The 26,459-nt window shown below is 47.5% G+C and overlaps 2 long non-coding RNA genes across 4 annotated transcripts in view; one reads left to right on the plus strand and one right to left on the minus strand.

Moving 5' to 3' along the window:
- The window catches only part of LOC135296883 (uncharacterized), a 125,524-nt gene that overhangs the window by 91,205 nt on the left and 7,860 nt on the right, over positions 1 to 26,459 (plus strand). Inside the window, exons 1-3 of one of the 2 annotated variants that reach the window (XR_010358905.1) lie at positions 19,211 to 19,305; positions 19,480 to 19,775; positions 20,577 to 20,794. This is a non-coding gene — a long non-coding RNA (uncharacterized LOC135296883). Of the gene's footprint in view, positions 1 to 19,210; positions 19,306 to 19,479; positions 19,776 to 20,576; positions 20,795 to 26,459 lie in introns of those variants that run through there. The other variant, XR_010358904.1, reaches the window with a different exon arrangement.
- LOC135298145 (uncharacterized) lies at positions 17,554 to 19,122 on the minus strand. 2 transcript variants are annotated; one of them, XR_010360136.1, is made up of 3 exons: positions 18,264 to 19,122; positions 17,789 to 17,893; positions 17,554 to 17,671 (listed from the first exon to the last, which is right to left on the minus strand). It is a non-coding gene; the product is annotated as an uncharacterized LOC135298145 (long non-coding RNA). The 2 variants fall into 2 exon arrangements; XR_010360137.1 differs by having other exon boundaries at positions 17,560 to 17,893; positions 18,264 to 18,333; positions 18,436 to 19,122.

Genomic DNA, 26,459 nt, shown 5'->3' on the forward strand with positions numbered 1-26,459 from the left:
CTTTTTACAGCAAATGGAGGTTGAGGAGAGATGTAAATGAGGCATGACTGTGCTTTGTTACATACAGTTACTAAATAGTTACTGGTCCAGCTTGGGGGTAAGGCCTGAATCTAAGTGTGACTTCGCAGTAATTTGCAACAGACTGGAGCTGCAACACTTTGTTGTCTTTTCCTCTGGCTGTGGCATGTTCCTAAACGTCCTCCCTCCAAATCCCATGTCCAGGTGCTTTCTACACATATGCAGAGCAAATGCAATGTTTGTTTTTTCTCCAGGAACACAACTTGGACCTTTGGTTCTGTCATCAGTTCAGATGAGAGTCAGCTGCTCTAGGGCTGCTCCTATTCCCAGTCTGCTCTGGAATGTATATTCTCCCAGATGTTTGGTTCTCACTGGAAGCAAATTTCACATAGGAGCATTTTTTTTTAAATGCCCTGCCAAAATTTGGTCCCATAGTTGAGCTCAGTGATAGCACAAGTCTCCTTCTCCCCGGGTGCTGTGCCCTGTGCCGTGTGGCTCCGTGGGGCGTTGTTGGCTTAGCATTACCCAGCGGTGATGCAGCTCCTGCTATCGCCATGCACCTTGGCCCCGGCAAATATAAAAGGCCTCATCTTGCTTGCCTCAGGTTGAGTTACCAGCAGGTAACTCTGTCTTTGTAACTTTCTGTATAATGTTTGGAGGCAGTGGCTTGTGTGGAGGTGGGAGGATGGCACACATTTGTCACTGCCTCTCGATTACCTTGAGGCAGGTTAACCAGGTTGTAGATTAACTGTGCACAAAAGCCCAGCAATTACAGAGCCATTATAGATATGCCATTATGTATATCCTTATGTTTATGACTTCATTCTTTCTTAACCCTATTTCTCAAAGACAAATACACTGAATGTGTGGAGTTTTCTCAGCATGGGCTCACGCAGTCTTTGTGTGACCTGCCTTACTTCCAAATGAGATGTGCCCTCCTGCCTGCCCTGCCTGCTATCTGCTGATCCATCCTGGCTCTCAGCAGAATGACTGGGACTGAGAGACCTCAAGGAAATGCCCATCAGAGCTGCTGGGCACGGGCTGTGGAAGGAGAGGGCCTTGTTTGTGCTGTCTGCAAGCACCACACACTTCTGTGCTCCCTGCAAGCTCAGCTGAGAGCTGCCTGCCCTGCTGTGGTCACAGGGGCTCGGCTCCACTGGGGCTTGTTGAAACCAAAACACAGCTTGGTGTCAGGAAGGAAGGCACGAGAACAGACACTGCCTTGAAACTGCTGAGCACTGACTATGGAGGAAGAAGGAGTAAACAACCCTGGGCAGAGGGAGAGCAGGGTGAAGCTTGGATACCTGCATCCTCCCCATGGAGGCCCCCTGCCCAAAAAGGCAGGCAGAGTGTGGTGTGGGCACCTGTGGGCACACCGTGGAGGTATTTAGATTCCCCTTCATCTGTAAGCTGGCAGGCTGAGTGCATGCCATCCATCTTGTCTTGACAAGGGCAATAGCCACCTCTCCTCCCTGCTCTCTGGCTACCATACCTGCTCTTGTGAGGCCTGGCTTGCTGCAGGCAGTCGTAACTGGGAACAGGGAACAGGGGTAAACTCTGGCCTCACAAGGGGGCCAGCGGTGTGCTGGGGTGTGGGGTCATTCCTCTTGGCTGTCAGGGAAGCCAGTGCCCTTCAGCCTGCAGAGCTGCTTCCAGTGCCTTCTCATGAGCTGGCTGATTTCCCTCTTAATGCACACATTATATTGGCATGGCTGTTGAATGAATGCAGAAAGTGCTGGGAAATGCATGTTGACTTATAGACAGCTGGAGATAGAGTGTGGTGCACAGAAACACCCTTAGCTGAGAAAATACTCATAAAAGGAACCAGCCACTTACTCTAGCTTAACACTTCCACTTCTGGCTGGGACAAGGAAGTGCCAGCTCCTCAGGAAAGCAAGTGGGCAGGCTCACTCAGGTGTGTCTGAACTGTGGGAGGAATTTGCCTTGAAAACATTTCTGATTCAGCCTCCTAAACCCTGTCCCTTGGGCTCGTGCTGGCCCAGGTCAAACCCATTGACGACATCAGGCAAGGGACTTTTGGCACATTTGGGAGAGTAGTAAGAACAAAAGGGGAAAGACAAATCCAGACCCGGATTTTGCAACACTTTTGAAAAACCCCACCAAACCCCAGAGCCAAACATGGCTAAGCTGGGGAATACCATGAGCACAGTCTGCCTCTTGGGCCTGTCTCCCACACTGCTCTTTCTCTCCAAAGGGTTGCCACTGAGCTTGCAAACAGAAAATAAACTCAATGTCATTGACTTCAGCAAGTCTCTGTGCATGTGGCAATGGTGCCATGAGGATCAGCAGACTGCAGTGCCCAGGAAAAGTGGCTCTGGGATAGGCTGAGGCTGGGAGGCACTAGGCTGGGAGGCACTAGTAAGCCCTGGGCAGGGTAACCCCCTGGCTATTTTTAGTGCCAAGCTCAACCCATGGCTCCCCATTAGAGTGGCAGACAGGGTGGGGCAAGGGGGGCTTCAGAAAGAAATCGCTTTTTGGGAAATCCTCTGTCCTTCTCCCTGGTGCTGTCCACTGCAGTGGGAGCAGGCTAGCAGATGCTTCACTGACAATTCCACAGTTTCAAATTGCCAAGTTCTGCCTCTCTTTCTGCCTTCTCTCCTTCAAAACTAAAGAAAAAAAAAGTCCTGAAGTTTAGAGTTTTCTGGGAGGTGCAGAGTTAACAAGATGGAAGTTGAAATAAAATGGATTCTGAGCTTGAAAAAAATCAGAAAACACAGGACTGAACACTGAATGTAGTCTTTCTGTTGCACATCCTCACCTGCATCAAGGCACCCTGCTGTTAGAAGGAAACACTCCTGTGCAAAGCATACACTGACACCCTCTCCCTTTGCAAGCAGAATTAATCATACTTATGTGCCATATTCCATTTTAATTTTTATTGCACAGTCCAAGATTAAAGGTTAATGTAGTACATCTCCCCATCTCCACTCCCATTACAATGGAGTGCTTTGAATAACTATTAACTTCTCGGTTAACTGAAAGAAAATTGTTAATCATCTACAAGCTTATGTTGCATAAAAATCGTTCTCTAACTTTCTCCTGACTGTGGGAGAGCCCTTTCCTCAACTCTGACCTTCAACGACACCTGGTACCTGCAGCCTGCAAAGCACAGAAAATCATACTACACAGGCTTATCTGCCAGCCAAGGTCATAAACTGCGTGAATCAGCAGAGTGCAACTTATGTTTCTTGGTGTTGATGTTGATCCAACACCCAGTTCTTCTGCCAGCAAAGATACAGTTCTCCGGGCCTTCAGAAAGCACCTAAAGAGTTGCTTTGTTTTGCTTTGTTTTGTTTTTAATGGAGCGAATGGAGGCTAATCTGCTGGCTGCTGCTGGGACACGCAGGGTGACAGTACAGCCTGTCCCGCCCCAGGGACCTGCTCTCCACCGGGAATGGGCGGCGTGGGGCAGGGGGAAAGGCCCTGGAGACTTTGGCATTGCCCCTGCCGGAGGAGCTGCTGGCACCTCAGCTGGGGGGTGGTGGCTTCTGCACCTTTCTGCCTCCTTGTGCAGCTGCTGCGAGTGGCCAGGGCTGGCTGCAGAGGTGCGGCCTCCCTGTTGAGTGATTACATGGAGGAGGCTTGAGTCCAGCCATTTGGGAAATAAATCACCCGCTGTTTGTGAAGTAGGAGGGAAGCACTTGGGACGGTGAAAGATTAGACTGTAAGCCTCACAAAAATCCCCTTCTGGCTGTAAAGATGGGCTGTGGATGTTGTGTTTTTTAGCTCTTTAAATGATTATTTCTGTGCCAGACTTATTAGGCAAGATATTGTTGGGATCTTGGCAAAGAGATAAATACGGCTGCAGGCTCTGCAGTCGCTCCTCTCACATCTGGTCACTGTCAGGCCTTCAGCTAATAGGCTGAGGTCTGTGTGCTACAGTAAACAGCCTCTGCAGCTGCTAGGGGCTAAATGTAACTATATATTGCTCCAAACACAAACATTTCCACATTAGGCATTGCATGTCCTCCCCCGGCACAGAGCTGCAGCCATTGACCTCGGGAGCCTGCACTGCATCAGCTTGCCCTGGCTTCTCCTTGGCCAGCAAATTCCGTCTCTTTTTATGGCTGTGGCTCTTGAAAGTGAGAGCAACAGCCCCTGCTCGGGCCAAGCTGCATGTGGCCAAGAATTGTGCAACCTCCTGCAGATGGACTCAGTGCTGAACAGCCAGGAGCCTGGCCAGGAGAGACTTGCTGGGACAGAGGGCAAGGTGGGGGAAATGGGTGGTGCCAGCATCAGGGAGCTGTCAAGGGAAGGGTTTTGGAGGAAGGCACAGATCTCCTGGGACTTTCTAGATATCTCTGGCTGGGTGTCAGCGTCCCCTCCCCACCACAAGAGAACTGGGAGCTGCTCTTGGCTGGACTTCAGACAAGCTGCCGTGCATGCAGACATGAGGTTTTCTGTGTACAGTGCCCAACTCCCCCAGCAGTCCTTCCTCCCCCCTTCCTCCTCCTCTGTACTTTTCTCTGTTGTTCAAGGCCAGGAGCAATTTGGTCAAGACTGCTTTCAGCAAAGTGTTTGCTACACTTGTCTCATGAGAAAGACAAACGTGTCTCATCAGCTGGGGTCTTTGTTCACCCATATGATAAAAATCCACTTCCATCCAGTATCTGCAGGAGAGCTCACTCACACATGAGGGAATCTGTGAGTGGAGGGGGTTTGGTGTAGCTGTTTTCACATCTGGCCTGTTCCCAAGTTGCTGCAGAGTTTTGTCCTTCGGTGCCTGCTCCAGTGAACTGGATAGATGACAGGGCTCAGGAAGGCTTTGCCCCTGTGCAGCAGTTGGGTGTCTAAAGAAGTCTTTCCAGAGAAGGCTTTTCCAATACCCGGCATCCAACACAGCAGGTGCATCCCAGGCACCAGCCCCCAGTCTGGAAATTCAGAATGCCGTGCTGACCAGGCCCTGCCTAAATACCTTCTGCTTTATAAACTGTTAGCCTATTTACAGCAGCCCTCCAGCTTGCTCGTCCACTGCCCAGCACTGCTTGGTGCTGCAGGGAAGAAAGACGCCTCTTGCTGTTTGGTTGACTCCAGGCTGGATCAGCTGGCCAGGTGCACAGCCAATTTCCACTGCTCCTTTGAAGCTGAGAAGTATTTTGAAAAGAATAGAGCCTTTAACCTTGTAAGTAAAAGCCATTTATCTAAGGGTGAAAAAGTGCTGGCATGGAAAAATTCCAATGCTATGAAAGTCTCTTTTCCTGAATGTCTTGGATACTTGCTGGATTAGATTCACTGGTAAGGAGCTCGGAGTTATGAATGTGTCTTTTACAGAAATGAGCTGCAGAAGGAAAAGGCAAGCACTGGCATGCTTGTAAGTGGGACACAGTGAGATTCCCTGTGGAACAGACTTTTCTGAGATTGCTTTTAGAGGTATGGTCAGTATTGCTGCAGAGTTGAGGTGGTACTAAATCCCCTATTATAACCATAGCTGTTACTATTTCCCAGGGGTATAGTATCAGCAGAATACCTTACATAAACAAAAGCTAAGCACTGTTGGCTTTGCTCCGTGTGGCTGTTTAATAACGCTTTGAGCTGCACACGGACAGCGTCAGAGTGTTTTATAGCACTAATGAAATTAGCCTCATGATGCTATGGCGAGGTGGGGATGTGTTATTAGCCCTTTCCCTGGGCTCAGCCTGTGTGTGGTGTCAGATTCTCATCTACACCAGCAGTGTGGGGTGCTCATTCCTTCACTTTTCCAGCAGTAAACACCTCATAGGGATAGGACCTTCTGCAGCCCTTGGTCTGCTCCACCATTCCCTCTCCAGACAGTTTCTGACCCTTGGTCCAATGGTGGCAAGCATGCTGCCATGTCAACTCCCTTCTAGGCACAGACTTTCTCCTGGTCAGAGAAATCTTCCACCACTCAAGGTCTGCTGGAAGGGACAGAAAATTCAGATCCTTCTCTTGAATCACTAAGCATGTCTGCTACATTTAAGGACCTTATGGCAGCTTGCAGTGGCTGAGATCCAGGACTTTTCCTACATGGCCAGTGTGGGATAGTGGAGATGCTGGAGAGGAGCTCTCTTGCTTGCATTGTGCATGGCTCTGACCTCTTTGGGTGGAAGATGGGATCTGCAACAGCTTTGCAATGATCCAGCCCTGCTCACGTGCAGCAGCCCCAGTTTTGTCACAAACACCATTGCTGGCCCTGGGGTGGTATTGAAGCTACTGCTGATACATTGCTTTAAATAGATCCTAAGCAAACCTCTCTGTTTGTTTTTCTTGACATGGTACTGACTGGTGCTTTCCAAGAAACAAGAAAAAAAAAGCTGGATTCACAGTGGTGACTTTGACTCCATCTGGCAAAAGCAAACTGATCTCCTAAAAGAGAAAGGCACAGCCATGAATAGAAAAAGTAAACAGGTCACTGTGAGAAACAGCCTGTTCCTTTCGACCCAGTGGCTGCCAGTGACAAAATCACACTGGAACTTGGTTACAAGATCCCTCCACTTTAGGATTTTCTCTGTCATGAGAAATCCTAAGGTCTTTCCAGACCTTAGATGAGATCTGCATATGGAGTTTAGTATTGGATTTCATAAGGTTTGCTGCACTTTACCCTGCTCTGCTAGGTAAATATTTTGCTTCCAAATCATCATTTGCCTTTCTGGGTCCCATGGCCTGTGAGGCTGGACCAGACTGGGGAACCATCATTCATTCTGCATGAAATAAACTTCTGTGAAGCCCCCACAACCTTACTAAGACACTCCTCTGCTGTGTTACTGCCTTCTAGCTGAACATTCAGCCTGCAGGAGCTGAGAAACCACCCTGCCTGTGCAGTAGTAACACACAGGCCATTGAAAGTGGTCTCCGTGACTCAGAGTGGTGGGAAAATGCCATGCTCAGGCTGTGAAAACACTGTGCTGGAGGTAATTATTTTCATGATGGGCAGAGCCAAACCCCATATTGCAACACAGGCTTAAATATGGATGTGCTTGAAGACTTTGTCAAGTCTTGAAGACTTTGACAGGTCTGGATTAAAATTGTGTGACTGGTCCTGTCTTAGTGGCTGGCTGGGCCATGAGCTCCTGAAATCCAAGCTGTCCACCTTGTGAAGCTCCACCTCTGAAGAGAAGTTGCCAACAGCATTGCCTATGCATAGCACATTGGGTGGGCTCCTCACTGAAGGGGTAGTGGTGAAAAATGCACTTCAGTTTTATTTTATGGCTATCTTCACACATCTTATTGGGCATACAAGCACTGACAGAGAGAGCTTGGGGCAGGTTTTTTCTTCCATGCCAGTTGGTGAGCTGTGGGGAGAGCGTGAGCACTCCAGAAAGGCTCTGCCCTACTGGCTCTCCCCTTCCCTGCCTGCTGCTAATTAGAGCTCAGCTCAACCATGAAGCTTAAGGGCCACTTCTACAAACTCTCTTATCATGACATGTAACACTGACACCAGTAGGCAGTCTTGGTGTGTATGTAGAAATTCCATCCTCGTCCAAGCTGACTGCTGGCCTTTTGCAACTCTGCTTGAAATTTGGGCTCTTTATAATGTGAATGATAAATCTCAGGTGCTTCCCACTTGGGTTTTTTCTGCTGCCTGTAGTGCCCGGAATATATGTTAACAGTCTATTGATGGAAATGATAATTAGGGGATTTGTCATGAGAAATGTGCATGAACTTTTCAAGCTGTCATTCAAAAAAAGATTTTTTACAGTCAACTCTCGATTATCTGTGGGTGCATTCTCTGAGCTGCAGATTAGATGTGCCATGTTTAAAAAATGCAGAACTCTTTCAGAGCCATTATAAAGTATAATGTACAACGTTTTTTTCTCTTTATTTATAACCTCATGCTGCATCTTAAACTTTTTTTTCCAAAGGTAAAGTATTAAAGTATTATGTTCCTGGGCCCTTATTTACATATATTTTGTGTTACCAGTTTTGCTTTTCTTTCTCTGCCCTCATTACCCCGGATACTGAGAGCTGAACATACCAGCTTATAGCATCTGTGGAGGAGGGCATGTGACATGGTAACCTTTCCCCAGCTGTTTTCTTTTCTTCTGGTGCTGCATAAGAGTTTCTGCCGTGTGATGCTGCACAGCCAGATGGGCTGGAGAGGAAGAGGAAGTGCTCTGCTGTGAAAGAAAAACAAAAAAGGTCTGTACCTGAAGAAACATGAGTGAATGACAAACAGCTGAAAGAGAAGGGATGTCTTAGAAACCATTTGTCAGGCTGAAGAAGCGTCAGCTTGTTAAAAACAGTTAAAAGGATGAATTGACAGACGAAGGCTCAGTGCAAATTCAGCTGCCATCACTTCAAAAGCCCTCACAGCTGAATCAGCACATTTCTGTTTCCATACATAATGGATGCAGCCAGCATGCCATTATGATGCCCACAAGAAGACTTGTGTTAAGCTCTTTAAATTAGCTGTTTATGATAGTCACACTCTATAGCTGTAACTTATTTTTCCTGGGCCTCCTTCTCATCTCATCTTGTGCCTTTTGTTTTTGCAGCCCTGGGAACAGCTGCCTAAGCAAGGATTTTGGGAAGGGAGTGGGACTGACTCAGTGGTACCATGCTGAGATTTTCAGGCATGCTTTCCATGCTCTGGCTGGCCGGTGCTTTGCCTGCACGTCGCCCTGGCCGTGGGCCAGGAGCCGGGGTCCAGCAGCACGGCGCCACAGGGAGCTGGGCTGTGCAGCTCCAGCCCTGGGCACACTTGTACCCGCTCCTTCCTTGGCATCCCCTCCCCACCTCTGCTGCCACAAACACCTTTCCTCTGCCACCACCTCCTCTCAAGGGTCCCTGTGTCACGCTGGCCTGGAGCTGCTGCCCTGCCGCTCCTGCTGGGCTGTGCTTTGGGGTGGGTTCCCCTCCTGCCTGGCTGAGTCCTGTCCCTGTCAGCGTTGGGTACAGCTAGTGCTAGTGAAAGACCCAAGTTAACCTTACCCAGGCTTTGGCAGCCTTGGGTCTAGATCCCTGGTTTGATTATAGACTTTTCTAAGAATTGAGACCTATCTTTTTTCAGTGTTGCTTGAAGAGTTTGAAAGTAGTCCAGCATCTTCACAAAAAATCCTGCTGAGTAAAGTATTGTTGAATGATTGTCAACATTAATCCAAAACTTACTGCCCTATAATAGATTTAATCTCCTATTTTTGTGGGGGTTTTTTGAGCTGAGGAATGACGAAGAATAAGAAAGAGAAAAAAACCCAAACACTTCTTCTGTGAAAACAAAAAAAAATATATAAAGTTGGCACCTTTTTATTTGAATCAGGAGATCTTCTGAAAGCAACTTTTGTCTGAATTTTTTTTAAAACCGTTGGTTGAGAAATGTCAAGCAGTTCTAGCATCTTATGAAAGATGTTGCACTTAATAAAACTGCAGGCAAGGAGGCAGAAATAATACACCCATTCATCTCCCTTAGCCCCTCACTGCATTCCCCTGCTGCTCCTCTCCTGAGGGTGCGAGCCCTATCAGGTGATGTGAGCCCTTCCAGTGGCTTCAGTGTGATTTCCAGGCTAAGCAGACGTTTTGTAGCCACAGCTGCAGGGCAGCAGCCCACAGGAGGTAGGAGAAGCACACATCCCTGCCCAGGGGGGATGCACAGCATCTCTGCCATGGGGCAGCGGGAGCTGTAACACCTCCGGTGGATTTGCTGTGTGGAGGCCACCAAAGCACAGTGGAGCAAGCAGCAGTGCTGGCTAATCCCCGTTTCCTTACACAGGCTTTTTGCTTCCCTCTCTTGACCCTGGGGAAGTGTGAAAGCTGTGTTGCTGGTGGAGGAAGGATGGAGCAGTGGGAGCTCTGTACAGCACCCTTGCAGTGGCAGCAGCCGGGCACAGCTGCCTCCAAGGGCTTCTCCTTGCTGTCCCTCTCCAGAGGTGGAACCAGTGGGGACAGCAAAGTGCTTATGGACCCTGGAGGCATAGGCAATGTTTTTGTTTGCTGTGCTATTTCGGGAAGTTTTCATAAGGTAAACAAGGCCTCCTCTTGATTCATTGAGGTCATTAGCGAGCCGTAGGATGGTATTTACATTGCTAAGGCATTCACTCGGGCTCCCTCCCAGACGCAAGTTCACCGGGGAGGAGGTGACCTTCAGTGTTTCTAGTTTTGCTCTGTATCTGGCATGCAGGGGGCCTGCCTGTGTGACTGGAGTGCCTGGGCATTGTAACCAAAATAAATCATCCTTATCGTGGCTGGTGGCAATACTGCAATGGAAATGGAAACAGAAACAGGCGCCTGCTTCGCACTTTGTGAAAATGGCATCACTGCGAGGAGCAGGATGGGAGGCTGGAGGATGAGCTCCAGGCAGCTGCAGCCACCACCTGTCCTCAGCAGGGCTGTCCTTTTTGGGGCTGGCCTCCCAGCTTGGCATGGATGAAACACTGTGCATGACAGGGGAACTGATCTGCTGTCCAAACTAAAGCAAATAACTGCCGGGGAGTATTTCTAATGAGAGAAAAGGAGGTGGTGATGTTCTGGTTCAGCCTATCACAAGTTGACAAGGGAACTCCCCCAACCCTCTGTCTCTCCCCTCCCTGTGCAAATCACAACTTTTCATTTTGTTTTCCTAGTCTGTTTCAATGAGTAGTAGAATAATTTAGGACTGTTGGTTTTTTTTGCCTATGAATTTATATGGCTCTCACAGTCCTGAGGGCTGACTGACTGAACTGTCATAGTACTGAAGAAAATGAGCACCTGGAGAATCTACTCAGACCAGCAGTGCTGTGAATACCATAATCATAGGAAAAAAACTTTACAGTTTGCATTGCATAGAGTTGCATTCAAATCCAGCCACTCCATATAAGAGCAGGCCATGAGCTGAAGACTGAATGCTCAGTAATGTGTAATAATTCTTTCCCTTTGAAGGAGAATTTTTGGAGACCCTGTCCATCTGCACATTTTCATGAAGCTTGTAGCTGCGACTTCCTATCTCAGATGCCAGAATGTTTCAAAGAGGATTTTCCGGTTGGTGTCAAGGAAAACAGATGTGGGAAGGGTGGGGAGATGTGCAGGGAAGAAAGGGCTTGTTCTTGAAGCAAAGCCAGGTAAAGGGGGTCCTGCTTCCTACCATAAGCAAGGCAAACATGCTGCTTGTAACTCCAGGGCCTGGCCATGGGCAGGATGAGCATGAGTGACGTGGGCATTCAGGCTGTTGAGCACTTTGGTCTCAGTGGGTATGAGATGTTACTCCCTCACTGCAGGACCTTCTCCACCACCTCGGAGAGGGAAGTCATGGGTCAGCCAGGGAAAGTTCCTGCCTTGAGCTATCCCATGTGATATCCCTGGTGATGCTCTGCACCCTGGCAGAGCCAGGCAAAGGGCTTTAAGATGAATTGCTTTAATGCTTCCACATTTCTTCTTCTCTCCCTGCCTCAAAGAGACAAACCTTAGCTTTGAAGCCTTTGAAATTACATCAAAGGATGAGATTTCCACAAGAGCTTAAGGGAGTTGGGTGTGTTTGTCCCATTGATGGTCAAGAGGAGATGGGGAGATGGGTGCTTAATCCCTGGAGGTGCTTTGAAAATTTTGTCCTATGTGTACATCCTTGCTGGGGAGGAATGAGAAGCAGCTCGCAGCTCCTTGGCTCTGTACAAGGCAGATCTTTCCTTTTTTTCTGAAGATAAAGCATGACGGATTTGAAAATTATGTCCAAAACTCAAGTTTGCCATGAAAAGTTCCAACTATTTTTTAAAGACGAAGGATCTAAAAGCAGACTGTGACTTTGCCTGATACAAAAGATGGTATCTGTTGATAACTGAGGTCCTGTTACTTTCTCTCCCTTCGCATCTCTGTGATGTTGTGTAACCTTGCTGGAATCCTCTCAACGTGGAGGCTGTTACCTGTGCAGGTAGTGCCACTTCTCTGCCTCTCTTGGTGTCTCCTTTCAGCAGTACTTTACTACTATGTTATTTTTGACAAAGGATATTGCCACTCATTTGCTTTTGCTGGTGAATACTAAACCCATGTGGTTTAACTCATGGCACCCTGGAGGGGGAAATTGCAGCATGCACTCTTGGGATCTTCTCACTGCAGCCACTGTTGATGCCAAATGGCTGCTACCAGGCTGTTCTGGGACCCTGAGCTGCAGACAGGACTTGCTGGAGCTCTAAGTGCTGTTTTGGCCAAGCCTGCTCAGGGTGAGGACCCACCAGGCAAGCCTGGGAGGTGTGGGGCTACTGCTGGTGCCCATCCTTGGGGCTGCTGGTGACCAAGAGGGGGGCGGTGGGAGGAGGTGGTGCCTGGGAGCAGTGGCCCAGGGCTGGTGTTGATGGGCTCTTGCAGGAAGGCAAAGCAAACTGGGCTGCAGCCTTGCTGTTGTGCTATTTTTGTTCAAGGTAATAACAGGAACTCCGCTGTAAATAAAAATAGACAAGTGAAGAATTTCCCGAGTCTGTCTCTACTCATTTCTTTCCTGATGAGGAATTGTCCCACTCCAAAGAAGAGTAAATTCTTTCTGTCTGCTCCTTGGAAACTGGGACAACAACACTGGAAGCGAAAGAAGAGATTATGGAGCTGTCACGAGGGCAACAGCAACATATTGTACACTGGGTGCCAAAAATGCCTTCTTTAAAGCAAATAACAGCCGTGCTCTGCGGGGCTCATCCCGACAGCGTGAGGCAGGCAGAGGCAGTCTCGGCTGCTGCCGGTGCCAGCGCCCTGCCGGGCTGGGCTGGGTGCGGGCCCTGTCCCTGCCTGCCCCGAGGGGTCCTGGCTTGGCTCCAGCACATCCCTCCCCTCCTGCCTGTCACCCACACTTGGCAGCACCTCACCTTTGGAAGCACATAGCATTCCTGCATCAGCTGATAATCAAAGAAGGTGTGGGGGGTGTGACCTTCTTTCCCTGATGATATCAAGTGCCTTTTTCATAAAAGACAACATTTTGCTGCAGTCTGAATTTCTGGGGGTACTTTTTTCTTACCATATGGTCCAGGGCTATGAAAGTCTCCCACCCTGAGCCACTGAATGTATCTTTTTGTTAGTAACTGCTGCTTCATCATAAAAGTGCTATGCACTATTTGCACAGAGCCAGGGGACTCTGACAAGAACTGGACTAACTGACCTTTGTCACAGCCTTCCTGCCCCTCCAGCGGTGCTACATGTGCTCACTTGCTCCTTTTCAAGCATCCTTCACGTTTGAGGAAATCCCAAGTTACCAGGAAATGCAAAGGCATTTTAGCAGGAGCTCCAGCAGATGCTTTGGGGAAGCTGCAGATGTGCTGCAGACCGAAGATGGGGTGTGGCAGAGTCAGAGGCAGCGTCACACAACCCCAGGTGAAAGCTTCACCCTGCTGGAGGGTTTGCTGTGCGCAAAATGCATGCTCACGCTTCCCATCCCAGACAGAGTTTGTAGAGAGAGCTAGTGACTCACTAGGGGTGGGAGTCTTGTTAAAGCTGTCATATGGAGGGAGCGTCAGAAGCTCACCCAGTTTCAGATGTTGGTTTTTCCATTCTCAGCTATTCATGGCTACAGTAACGAGATGGATAAGCCCACAGTTATTGTCTGTACAGAAAGTGAAGGACAAGTGGCATCTACTTTCAGAAACAAATGCAGGAATGTTGTTGGATTTTTCTCCCCCAGACTGTAAGCAGTAAGATAGTGTCTTCAAAACCCTTATTTTTGAGAAGCTTGATTATTCTTCAACTAAAACCAAAATGTCAAAACATAGAAGGTGCTATATCTTCTCTGAAAGTGTGTCACCCTTTTTTATAAAAACCAGTCACTGATATTGACGGATAGATGTTTTGAAGAAAGAGGGAAGGTTCTTGTTTCTGCCCCCAAATCCCAGCCACCCTACGATCAAACTTGTGATCAAAGTTTACAAAGTTTGAAACTGCAGAGTAAAGAGAAATGCAAAGCAGCTTGTGAATGGAGAGGTGTGAAACCGAGGGTGTGAAACAGCAGATCTGATCTGCCAGGTTAGCTTTCTCTCTCTACTGAGCTGTAACCCACAAAAGAGTATGAGGCAACTCTTCCATACAGGATTTGAGCTTGAGAAGGTTTTAAAAAGGCCTGTATGAGATGGATACCAAAGAAAGAGGGATTTATGTGCATGTGAAACCCTGCTAGCAGAGATAATTATTTCTGGGAGGCTGAATACAGCCTGAGAGGACCAAGTTCTGTCCTTACTCACGAATACAGCTTTTGTGGATGGCTCTAGATATTTGAAGGATGAAGCTCATGGATGATATCACCCCCTCCCCACATCCTGCTGTCTACGTGACTGACAGAGTGGATCTGGTGCTAAAGTTTTTTGAGCACACATGAAACTCCTCCATGCTTCTTACCCAGATTGCCTTACCGAGGAGCAGGAGATGATTGAGACTGACAGTAAATGCTGCAGGAGAAAAAGTGGGTGGTGGTTCTAATTTAGGGATGCTCTCTAATTTTACCCTTGCTCTCTAATTTTACCTCTTTTCTCTCTAATTTAGGGATTCAATGCACATTGTTTGGCTAAAGCTCAGTGGAGACTATGCAGAAAACTGCTGTATTCATCCACTACCTTGCTGAAGCCTGGATTTTTACAGCAGCTTGCTACTAGTGTTGCTGAGGAGCAGGATACTACTCAGAATATTACTTTTGTGCTTGTCAAGCATTTCCAGAAAAAATTATTTGTATCTTAAGATCTTTTTTCCCTGGAGTTGGCGAAAAAAAAATATTTTCAGTTCAAAGCTTAGCTCTCTTGATGTTTTTTCATCATGGTATTAGTCTAGCCAAGCACTTACATCCATGCTTAAGTGTAAATGCATGCCTAATAGAGTTAAAAGGAGCTTCAAGAGTGTCCCTTGCTGTCCTACTGAACAGGCACAGGCAATGTGTAAATGTAGGTGTCTTGCTGAATCAGAGCTAAGTGATAATATGCTCTCACTAGCTGAGACAGAGCAGTGAACTGCATGTGTTAACAAGGTGAGATTTCAGAGTGGAAGTGACATTAGAGGACAGGGAAACCAGTTTTTAATAGCATCTGCTGCACCTTGACATTGCTGCAAGACAGGAGTCTGAGCTGAAACAGTAGGACTCTGAGACTCTACTCGGAAGTGCTCTGGATGTTTTGCCTCTCTGTTGGCTTTCTGTGTGGGCATACAGAGAGGAGGATTGCTTCTGTTCTCCTGTGGGGAGTCACACACCTCACTTTCTCATGGTAGGACAAATAGGCCATCAAGAAAGTAGGACACTTGGACTCTCTCCTCTATGGGAGGTGCAGTGCAGATTGGCTTCTGAGAACTAGGACAGTGCCTCCAAAAGTAGAACAGCTGGTCACCCTTTGCGTGTGTTTGTTGACTTACAAATGTATCCTTTAAAGCTCAAGATTTAAGAGACATTTTTGGCCTACTTAGGGAAATGTTTTCTGAAAATAAAGACAGATACACTGGAACAGACCCAAACCTCTGTTTTTCTTCTGGAGCACTGAGCACAGCTAGCAACTGGAGGATCCACATGCTGGGCAAATAAACCCAACAGGTGCTCTGTGTCACTCCTTGCATATTGAGCGATACCACAGTCACAAATCCACTCTCCTTGTCTGGTGTTCACTTTTCAGTAGCAGAACATGGGCAAAAAGACTTGCACTGCAGTGCGAAATGATGCTTCACTTCAGAAAAACTATTACCAAATCGAACTTGTGTACATATGTATGGTACAGCTATCTATCTATCTATCTAGCTGTCTATCTATCTATCTATCTATCTATCTATCTATCTATCTATCTACATAAAACATCTATTCCATCAGAAACTGACTTCCATTCAAGTACACAGAAAGCATGCACAGAGGATTTCATTCTCCTGCATTGAGGTCTTGCTCTAGGCGTATTTAGGTCCATAATGTCTACAATCCCATTTGAGTTCTAGCAATGCCAGTGGGATGCTAGCGTGTTGTCCTGGTCAGCAGAACATGCTGACATGTTTACCTGTGTGGGTAAACAGGAGCAGAGTACAAACCAGGTCAGCTGACATGGTTCTTGGAAAGAAGCTGTTGTCCTCACTGGTTGAGAAAAACCCCTCCTTGCCTCCCGTAATTATGGCCATTAATATTTCCACCTGGTTGCCACTTGGACTAATCCCACAGGAGCTTCTCACCTTGAGCCAGAGGTTACTCAAAGTCATTGTGCTGCTCTGAAGTCTGGGTTCACTCTCTGGGGACTCATCATTAGCCAAGTCAGGTATGAGGCTGAATCTTAATAGTTAGAGAGGAAGGCCAATAGAAAGGGAAGCCTTCCAATTTTTTTTATCCAGTAAGTGTGCTATGGTAATGAATTTGGAGCCTAGTGGCTCCAGTTGGAGTGGGAAGCTTGCTGCATTGCGAGCAGGTCTTTAATCCACATAAAGAGGTGTTTCATAAGCCGTATGTGATGCCCTGCTTTGAATATTAATACCTAGGGTACTTATTCAGCTCACAGCCATTTCATGGAAATGCCATGCCTCTATGAGGCCAGACAGAGCCCTTGGGTGCTCCAGTTTTGCCTTTTTTTGCAAAGGCAGTTTCAGGTTGTTCTGTACTCTTAATTCAAAATTCTCATTCAGTTTAGAGTCTCTGAAACCACTGCATTTATATTACATAATATTAACTGATTTTAGATTTAATGAAAATGTGAAGGAGACTATAGGACAGCAGGCTTGGTCTACTTAGCCAAGTGACCTGTTAGCTATATACTTCATGAAGTTACTTAATCTTCTACAGAGCAAGCTCTTCTAAAATGAAATAACACAGGCAGTAGGGACTGTTCTGGCAAGCACTGTTTTTAAAGGCCTTCTGCAAAAGCTGGGGAATGAATATTCAGTGTGAACTGAGATGCATTCTGGCTGTGTCAGCCGTGCAGCTTTTGTGTTTTTACATTTATACCTGTGGGCAGAGCTGGGGAAATTACAGCTACAGAGCCCCTGGTGTAGCACTTGCTCCCACCAAGTGCCGTTCATCCAGAGCTGCGGGCACTGCACCTAAGGCAGCGTCAGGCTCACAGTGAAGTGGGGCTCTTAGAAATGGAGGTGGACAACCCTGATTGTTTTTAATATTAGCATATGCCCGTGATAATGCCCAGGGAAGATGGTTCGGGCTGCTGTGCTGGGCCTCGCTCACACTCCAGCTCAAGCAATCCAGGGTGGAGCCAAGCCAGCCGCCTTGTGGGGGATCCTTCCCACAAAGCCAGATTACTGAGCAACGAGTGGGTTGTCACTTCTGTGTGTCGATTGTTACAACTGTTTTTCTCTCCCAGTGCTGGAAAGGGAGGATGTAGCACGTATTGCTTTTCTCTGCGGGTGGGTGCTGCATTTAAATGTGCTCCCTATTAAAAAGTGTCATTGTTATTTGCTAGTTGTGGCTGCAAAGCACTCTTGTTCTCTGGTGACCAGCAGGACACAGCACATACTTGCAGTGCAAGAATCCTCCTCTGAGGCAGGGCATAAACCAATCCTAGTCTTGACACTGATTAAGAAAATAAGTAAGAAATAGTTATGGAAGGGAACATTTGTGTGCAAATCTCAAGGACATGGACCTTGTGCACTGTGCTCATCAGCAAACCATCTCCTCCTCTTTGCTGTATTTATTCATGCATGAGGCAAGAGGGTCACTTAATGCTTTGGACCAAATCCTTCTGGATTTCAGTTGTGTAGCCTATGGTAGAAGTGGTGTACGTAGGATCATGCAGATCAGGTACCTTCCAGTGACTCTTCCAGGTGACTGGGGAGGGCACAGCTGCACCACCAGCCCAAAAGACTTCAGTCTGGGTGGGTAAGTGCTTGCAGAGAGGGGGGCCTGGAGCTCTGTGAGCAACCATGGCATTACTCTGCTGAGCCTGATAAGAAATCCTACCTGGGCCAAGGACAGCAACATAATATGATAAGGGAGACAGGAGTATCCTCCTGGGATTTCTATGCATGCAGCATGGTGTGGAGTTGTCCTGGGCATGTTCATTTCCTAAGCAAGATGAAGATATAAGTTGCAAAGTACTTTGTGGAGTGAGAAAGCAGAAAATAAAGAATGAAAATGTCTACCCAAACCATAACTCTCCACTGATGAATTAAAGGAGCACCAAGCACCATTCTGAATTTTTAAAGCATGTCAGATAACCCAGCTTGAATTTCAACAGAAGGGTAAATCACTCACAGCAGAAAGGGATGAAAACCTCAGGTGTGTTGCAGGCAGAGGGAATTTCAATGCCCCTACACCCCAGGGAGGAGGTGGGAAGGTGAAGTGGGTGCTGGGTATCATAAACTTTGGAAAATCCCTCTTGTCTACCTGCCACTACCTCTGTGGTCCTCTGTCCCGGCAAGTCCCTTCTCCTCACCTGGTGGTGTATTTCATTTCTTGAGCTTGTCTGGGAGATGGACCAGTGGTACTCTCAGGAGGCAAGGAAGCTGTGCAGAGACAAAAAAAGAGGCAACAGGGCTTTGAGGGAGATGCAACAGTGGTCAGAGACAGCTGGAATTCTGCTCTCCCCCTGAGAGGGAGGGTCTGACCTCCTGGGGCTGAGAACTGCTGGAAGCTGAACAGCTGTGTTCTTTCTCCCTGCTCGTGTGCTATCAGCTTGAGAAAATCGCCAGGATTGTTTGCATTATAACTGTCCCTCATCTGGACATGCAGGGAAAGTTGTATCAGGTGGAACAGAGATGCTGTCCCCAGATAACTCCCCCTGCGTGCAGTGGGGCCAGTGCCCTTGTGGCTTTGCAGCGCCACATGGCATCCAGAAGCTGAGCCTGGGTGGCTGCAGCATGAGCAGAGTGGCCTCTCTTCTCTGTTATATCCAGCTGCACAATCTGTTCCCCCTTCCCTGTCTGGGGTTATCTGTCTCTGCAAGCTTTTTCTGGGTTTCAGGGGGTTTGCTCAGCTCTGACCACAAAGGTAGTATAAAGAGATGGCTGGAAAGGCTGCTCCTGGGAGGGAAAGAGTAAGAGGTGCTGGAGGAACTGATAAGCAAGGAGATTGAACAGGGTGTAACAAACAGGCCTAGGATCTTCAGTTAAAGAGAATTTGAGGTCTGGGAGCTTATTTAGAGGGTGTGGGACTGGGACAGGATGGCAGAAAGCCCAGCCTTCAGACTGGAAAGGATTTAGGTCTTTCTCCCTTTACTGCCCCATGGAGTGTGTGCCTTGCATAGGGTGGGACCGGCAGCGGGAGCACGGGGCAGGGAGGAGAGAGCATGGTTTTCTAGCAACTCTGCCTTTGTGGGACAACAGAGCAACTCTGCCTTTGTGGGACAACGATGCAACAATGGAGCTTCCAGGAAAGCAGAGGCTGTGCTCACTGTGGCTGGGTGGTGAACCAGGAAGTGTCAGAAGCTCATGACAAACAACAAATCTAAGGAGACGGATTCGTTTTTCAAGACTGAAGTAGGCACAGAAAGTGGCACGAGGGTGATTTATGTACTTAAGCAAGGTTTTGGCATTTGTGCCCAGCTTTGTGGTTCATTTCCTCATTCACTCAAATGCATAAAGACTGAACAAATGTTTGGTAAACAGGAACCCAAGGTTTCAGCGATGAAAAGCTTTAACTCTCACCCACAGAGCTGCTTGCAACATTGGCTTGGAAATGTTTTTGAGAAGATGATGATTTCCTCCTCCCCGGTCTCATGACTGGGGTAGCTGCAGCTGTGACCCCCCACATTGCCTCATGGCTGCACCCCCAGCAAGCTGCCAAGGGCTGGAAAGAGAGAGAAAAGTGTGTGGTGAGGTGGAGCCCTTTGGGTCAGCCTCCATCGGCACTGGCAGGAGCAGCTCGGAAACTTGCACAGCTGCTGCCCGGGCTCGATTTGGGCTGTGAATAACTGGAGAGCTTTCCATCACCAGGGCTGTCAGTTCAGGTATTTGCAAGCACTTTCTTTGGTGGTTTCTTTTTAGTGTGGTTGCTGGACAGGGAGGACAGGATAGAGAGAGGAACCTTTCATGCTTCAGCTTCTGCAGCATCCGGCGTTTTCATGAAACCACAAAGGATGTTAAAGAAAAAAGAACAAGTGCTCTGTTTATAGGGATTTAGACTGTCAAAACAAAGAGGGGGCTGTGTTGTTCAGTGACCACTCAGAGTCAAGGAGCCAGAAGACATAGGTTCACAGTAGATGGGCTTCCAGGCTAAAGCCCACCCTCCCCTGGCCACAGTTTGTTACCCCTCGCTTGTGCCACCACAAGGGTTGGCAGAGTTGGCTGGCACTTCATATCCACTGTGCTGCCCAGCATTGCTGTGCATATTAAAAAGTTTCTCAGGATGATGACTCTAAATTTCTGCAGCTGCCTGGGAATTTGTCTTGTGCAGGGCTTTTCCACTCAGAGCCCCTGGCAGGACATGTTGGATGCAAAGGAGAAGCGTGCAGCACCCAAATGAGGAATGCATGGGAAAAGGAGTTGGGGAATATGTAGTCCACACACTGACATCTGCTGCTGCACTGGTTGAGAGCAAATGTTTCTTTTCACCTGTGTTCAGTGCAGATTTTTGTGCAAGCACAGTAGTATGAGGTAGGACAGAAACAGGTCTGAAGGCAGTAGCAGTACCCTGCTCCCAAAGGTAGTCTGGATGCCTTTTTTAGGAGCATTACACCAGGACAATGGTAGTGGGAGGAGAAGGGTGATGACAGCCTGTGATTCTTAATTTCTTGTTCGTCTCTCCTCAGTGTCCAAGCTGACTGAAATGCAAAATGAAAGCAACTGTGCAGCATAAATCAGATGCTGGAAGTCCTTTGCATGATCTACACCCAGTGTCACCTCCACAGCTCCTGGACTCCATGCTGAGGTGACCAACAGGATGTGAAGCTGCCCCAACCCACCACTTCAGACCTTGGAAGAACAAATTTCAAACCAAGAAATGGCCTGAGCCATCCAGTGCTCTTTTGTAGGTATTTGTGGAGAAAAGCATTTTGGAGGGATGCAGTATGAATGGCTGCAGTGCCATTGCAGACTGAAAGTCTGTGCAGTCAGTCCTGGTGGTGGCTACAGGAGCCAGCCTGCTCCCACACCCTGGGGGTGGGCATGATTCCCAGAAAAGCAATGGCAACACAAGGGCAGAGCATGAGAGAGGCACAGCTCTGCACAGCCCTGGGTGCCCTGCACCAAGGTGCATCCACACTCATGCCTCCGGCTTGGTTCATCAAAACTTTTCCATCTGAATTAAAGTTGCCATGTTTTCCTAGATAAAGAGACTCTTGCCCGCTGCCAAAATTTCTGGTTTCTTCTCACTGCTGGAGTGTGGTAACTCTTAGGAAAAAGAGCTGCAGGAGGAGGAATAAATAAATAAGTTCTCGCTCATACTATTTAGTCACCCAGTGGCCATTGGATACCTCACTTAAGTATATTATTAGCAACCCTGGCATTTCAAACATAAACAGCAAGCAAGATGGTGTGTGTGATGTGTGTGTGTGTGGTGTGTGTGTGTCTCTGTGTGTGTCTGTGTGTCTGTGTGTGTGTCTGTGTGCTGCCTCCAGACGCTGCTGGCACGTGTCTGATGTGTGGGCTCTGTGCATCCCAAAAGTGTCTCCCAAGGCAGCAGGAAGGGAAGCCAGGAGGGTGTCAGGCAAGAAGAGCCCTCCTTTGCTCTGCAGGGAGGATGAGCACCCACTTCTGGCCTTCCTGAGTGCTCAGCCCCCTTCCAGGGTTCAGACTGCACCGAGTCAAAGGGTTGGCCATGTGTGGGGCTCTGTTTCAATGCAACCATGTCCAAATCATCTCCTGTTAACCTGCAAGGAGAATACTGGGCTAAGACTATTTTAGAAGCCTTAGGAAGGGTGGGGGCTGAATCAAATGCTGCTGTTTTATTATCCAATTTTCTTTTAACAAGCTGTCCATTCACAGAGTGCCAGTAAAATTTGGATGTCCTATTTTGGGTGTGGAAGAGACTTCACAATTTCTGGTACTTATGGAACCTGTGAAAGTTATTTTCTTTTTGGGTTTATGTAAAAACATTCCCAGAGTCAAGCATGTGGGGATTTTCTGAGGAAAAGGTGTGGAGATATAGTCTAAGTAGGCTTCATGGTTTTCATCATCTTGGTAGAGAAAAAAAAATCACATGTTTTACAAGGGTATTTTTTCCAAAGGAGGCTTGATTAGGAGTCTCCACATTACATAAATGACTTAAAGCTGAAGATTCAAGCTAATTAAACACATTTTCAGTGTACCATGCTGTCTGTACAGATACTAATTAATCTAGTCCTAAGGCTTTTTGGCCCCTTTTTAGTCAGGCATCCTCGCCAGGTAATTTTAGCCAACCAGACATGAATTCGTTGCAGCACTGGTTTTGTGAAAAGTTTGAATTTTCTCCTAGAGGTTTCTGTTGACTCTTATGAACAGTCTTGCTGGTCCACAGTATTTCTGCAGAGCTCTCAGAGTGAATGTGCTAGTGAGCTTTGGGTGTGTTTCCCACACAATTGTGTCACCCATGTGCATGATTTGGAAAAAACACATAAGGGCAGAATCTTCATATAAGGTTCCCTTACGGTTAAATTTCTTCATTAAAAAGCAGATATCCTTATCCACCAAGACCATATACCAAATCATCAGCCGAAGGAACTCCTAAAAGGCTGTGGGACTGACTATGAGGTAGCCAGAAGGTCAGTGAGGTCTCTCAGGCTAACAGCAGCATGGGAGGGGTAACTCCAAATTCAGCAGCATCATCCTATACTTGCATGCTAGTGAATCCCACCAATACTAGCTAGCCAATACTTCCAACAGATTAGTTTTCCAGACCTTCCCATCAACATTTTTCATAGCTAAATTTCTGTGGATCACATCTTTAGTGTTATCTTGAAATATATTTTGGTGTCCTTTAAATGTGTTATCACTCAGAGACAACACAAAGTGCCTTCAGACACTAGGCAGAGAGCCAAAACCTGTCCTTGGATGAATATTTGCTATTCGTCTTGAATCCATGCTATCTGAAGGTCAAGTTGGACCCAGACTGAAATGTTAAGTCAAAGCCAAAGAAGTTTTAGGAGAACAAAAGCAGCTATTGGTAGTTTCCACTTCCTTTTTTTCTGGTGGTGGGGAGGTAAAATATGAGTAAGAGGAGGCAGAGGAAACATCCCAAATGCATCTTTTAGGATTCTATGATCCCTTGGCTTCTAGCTGTTAAAGTGCAAGGTATCTCACTCTTACCTTATAATTTGTGCTCAGCTCATCCATAGTCTTTTTTGCCAACACTGAGCCCAACCATGTCTTTGACTGAGTGCATAGGTTTTGTTTTTGCTACTGACTTTTTCTGTTGGCTCCATCTTGCTGGGTGACACTCGTGTGCCAGGATAGGGGTGCTTGCAACAGGCATTCAGCTGGGTGCACTTCCTCCCTCCCAGTTTCAGGAAGGCATATCCAAATGTAATCCTACGTGCAAACACCGGTGAGTCAGCGGTACTGAACGCTGTCTGCTAAACACTGATGCTGTGCTTGGCCAGCAGCTTATGGGGCTCAGTCCTCTGCATGGAGATTACAAACTGGAGAGCTGGGGCTGTCCAAGCTTGGTGCAAGCCATGGCAATGTGCCTCTGCCTGGGGTTGTCACAGGGAGAACCCCCCTGCTTCTGTCCCCATTCATGGCTGGGCTGGCTCCCACACCCCACTGCCGTGCCAGCCAGGGAAGGCTTCTCTCACCAGGAAAACACCTCCCTCCCAGCTGCTGGCCTGGGGCCACCAGAAGATTCCTCACCGGTTTTGAAGTCATCTCCAAATGGCAATGACTCCTCTGAAGCCCACTAAATGAATTTGCTCTTTACAGATAACTGGTTAGCATTGGGACCTAGAATATTGCCTTGTGGTTGCTAATAACCTGGGTCAGAACTGAGCTGGTGATTTATTCAGGAAAGGCTTTATTTCTGCCTCCTTAGGTGCCTGCCTTGCTGCTTTGCCTCTCTCCCTGATCTCTCTTGCGATCCTCTTACTCTCACATTCTGGGCATTTCCAGCTACCTCTGAATGAGGCATTAATGCAGATAAATATTACTGCAAAGAAGTAATGGCCAAATACTCTCTGCATCATCTATATGCATTGGTTGGGGAGTGATTTTTCATTTCATACATCATTTGCTATTTCAGCATGTGGCAATTCTGCAAAATAAGGAGGAGAATTAAAGAGCTGAAGAGCCCACCCTTTGTTCTTGCTGTTCCCAGCACTTGCAAGCGCAGGCACAGGGTGATTGTTGTACATTTTCTGGCCTGAGAAGCTTGGCCTGGCCTGAGATGCATTTGGATGAGCTCACGTGACACTTGTCTGGACCCTGTATTAAGACACCCTGCACAACTTTATCCTTGTTTTCTTCCTGTCTTTCTGCCTCTGTCTCTTCTTTTCTGGGCTTTAACACAGCCATGTAGTTTTAATTTCTTCTCATTCCCCAAACCTCCCCTTTGCTGTATTCTGCATTTTTTGGAATTGTAATTGGTCCCAGCATATAACACACAACTATAAGCTCTTTCCCCTAACTCCAATAAGAGCTCATACCCAAGTGAAGTAATCTTTCCCACCTGGGCTGCTCCAGTGGTTTCATATCACTTAAATCTCCCTCATGAGTTGAGGACAAGTTCAAGGTAACATCTGCTCAGCTTTATGTTGCTTGTGTTTGTACTGGGGGTCCCTCAGTTCCCATTGTCAAGCAAGTGAAAGGAATGGCTTTGCCAGAGCTCCACATTTTCTGGGAGCATTTCCTGGAAGATAACCAGCTCTGCTGGGCTCACCCTGCTATTAGAAGCCCCATTAAAATCAAGGATGTATGTTCAGTGAATTTATTCTTCTGGACCACTGTGCTTGTTCCACCTTCCTATTTTCCCCTTGAGTTTCTTTGGGAATTCATTTCCCACCTGCTCTTCCATGTTACTGGTGGCACTGGGCTGTGAGACAGGAGCTGAGCTGCCTTGCACTTGGCAAGCCACAGGCTTTGGTGGTCCTGCACCTTGCAGGGGTCCCACAGCTGGCAGTGGTGGCCTGTCAGCCACACTGCTGAGTTTCGTTTCAAGTCCTCTGCTGGAAAGAGCCACCAGATTTGCTTTGTGGGGGCTGCTCCTCAAAGGCAAAGTACACCCTCATACAATGCTCTGCCGGCAATGCCCAAAGTCCCTGCAAAAGCTGTTGGCAATGAGGCTCTCCTGCAAAGCATTTCAGGGGCCTGTTGATCCTGGGGATATACATGAAGGTCATCTCCTTTGCCGTATTGCAAGTGTGGTGGGAACTAAAGGGTGTTTTTCTGAAGATTTCTCCTCCTCATGGACTCACATGCCATGCAGAGCTCATTCATCTCTGCAGTGTGCTACTGAATGCCTTGAAGTGAGCCATCATTTCATTTTCGGTGACTTCCTAATGTGTTTGTTCCTTTTTTTCTCCAAGCAACAGCAGAGGCATTGCTGTATTTGGCAAAAGAACAAAGCCTTATTGTTCAAAGCCTGTGCACTCCAGTATCAGCTGAGACAAACACACCATTGCACTCTTAGACCTCCATCTCAAAAGCCAGCTGGACAAAGAGTGAAAAGGCTCAAAATCACAAGTTAGAAAAGCATTTACCTTTATCTTTTCTCTAAAGGACTCTGCCGAGTACAGCTTTATATCTGTGCTTTCTTTCTGTTAGTAACACCTCTCTAGAAACGTGAAAATAGCATCTCTTTCTTTGTTGATTTGTCCCTCCGAGCAGCACAGATTTCTCCCCCTCCAATCGACAGGGCCCATCGTGTTGATTTGCTTATGCAACTCTGTTATCAATGATGTCGGTGTGGCTCTGGTCACACAAAGTGGGTGTGTTATCCTTTTCTTTGCCATTGCCTGGCAACAACAGCCCTCCCCAGGAGCCTCCTCCACAGGCAGGTGCTGGGGTGATGCCTCAGCTCTTGCACAGCTCAGTGCTAGCCTGGACCCTGGCAGCCAGCAGTGGACGAGTCCCAGGAGGCTGCTGTATCACTGAAACTGCTTTGTGGCCAACCAAAACGTGCAGTGCTAGTATAACATATCTCATATCGATACAATGCCCATTTTTCCTGTCATAATTATGCCTGGTAAAAGGGGCACCTTTCCTGACATGCTTATCTACACCTTAGAAGCGTGAGCCCGGTGTTGCTTTGCCACGGAGTACCTATGCAATTCTCTCTCCATAAGCCAATGTTCTCAGCTTTCAATTATTTTTTGCTGATTTTCCCAGCTCCTCCTGCAGCCTGGCAGCCACGCTGGCCAGGAGGCACCCAGAAAGAAAGCTTGCACAACACTGATCACACAGTTGCTTATCTCTCTGCCCTGGGGTATGTCATGCAGCCCAAAGCCACACTGAGACTTTTTCTGTTGACGTGACAAATTGTAACCTCCTGTTCAATTTCCTGTATGCTAACCCTGCAAAGTGTTTCCTTGCATTTGGGTCTCCTTCTCCCATAGAGGGTCTTAATTTTGGACTACTTCTTTCCTAGACGTATTATTCTGTGTGTCCTTTGAGCTAGGTAATTTTCTCCCCATGCCACATATCTTTTTTTGTGCTTTTATGTTATTTTCCATTCCTGGCTGGTGACTGCATCTCCTCCCCACTGTAGTATCAGTTGCAGTTTTAAT

Source organism: Passer domesticus, chromosome 3 (assembly GCF_036417665.1).
Source record: "Passer domesticus isolate bPasDom1 chromosome 3, bPasDom1.hap1, whole genome shotgun sequence".
NCBI classification, from domain to species: domain Eukaryota; kingdom Metazoa; phylum Chordata; class Aves; order Passeriformes; family Passeridae; genus Passer; species Passer domesticus.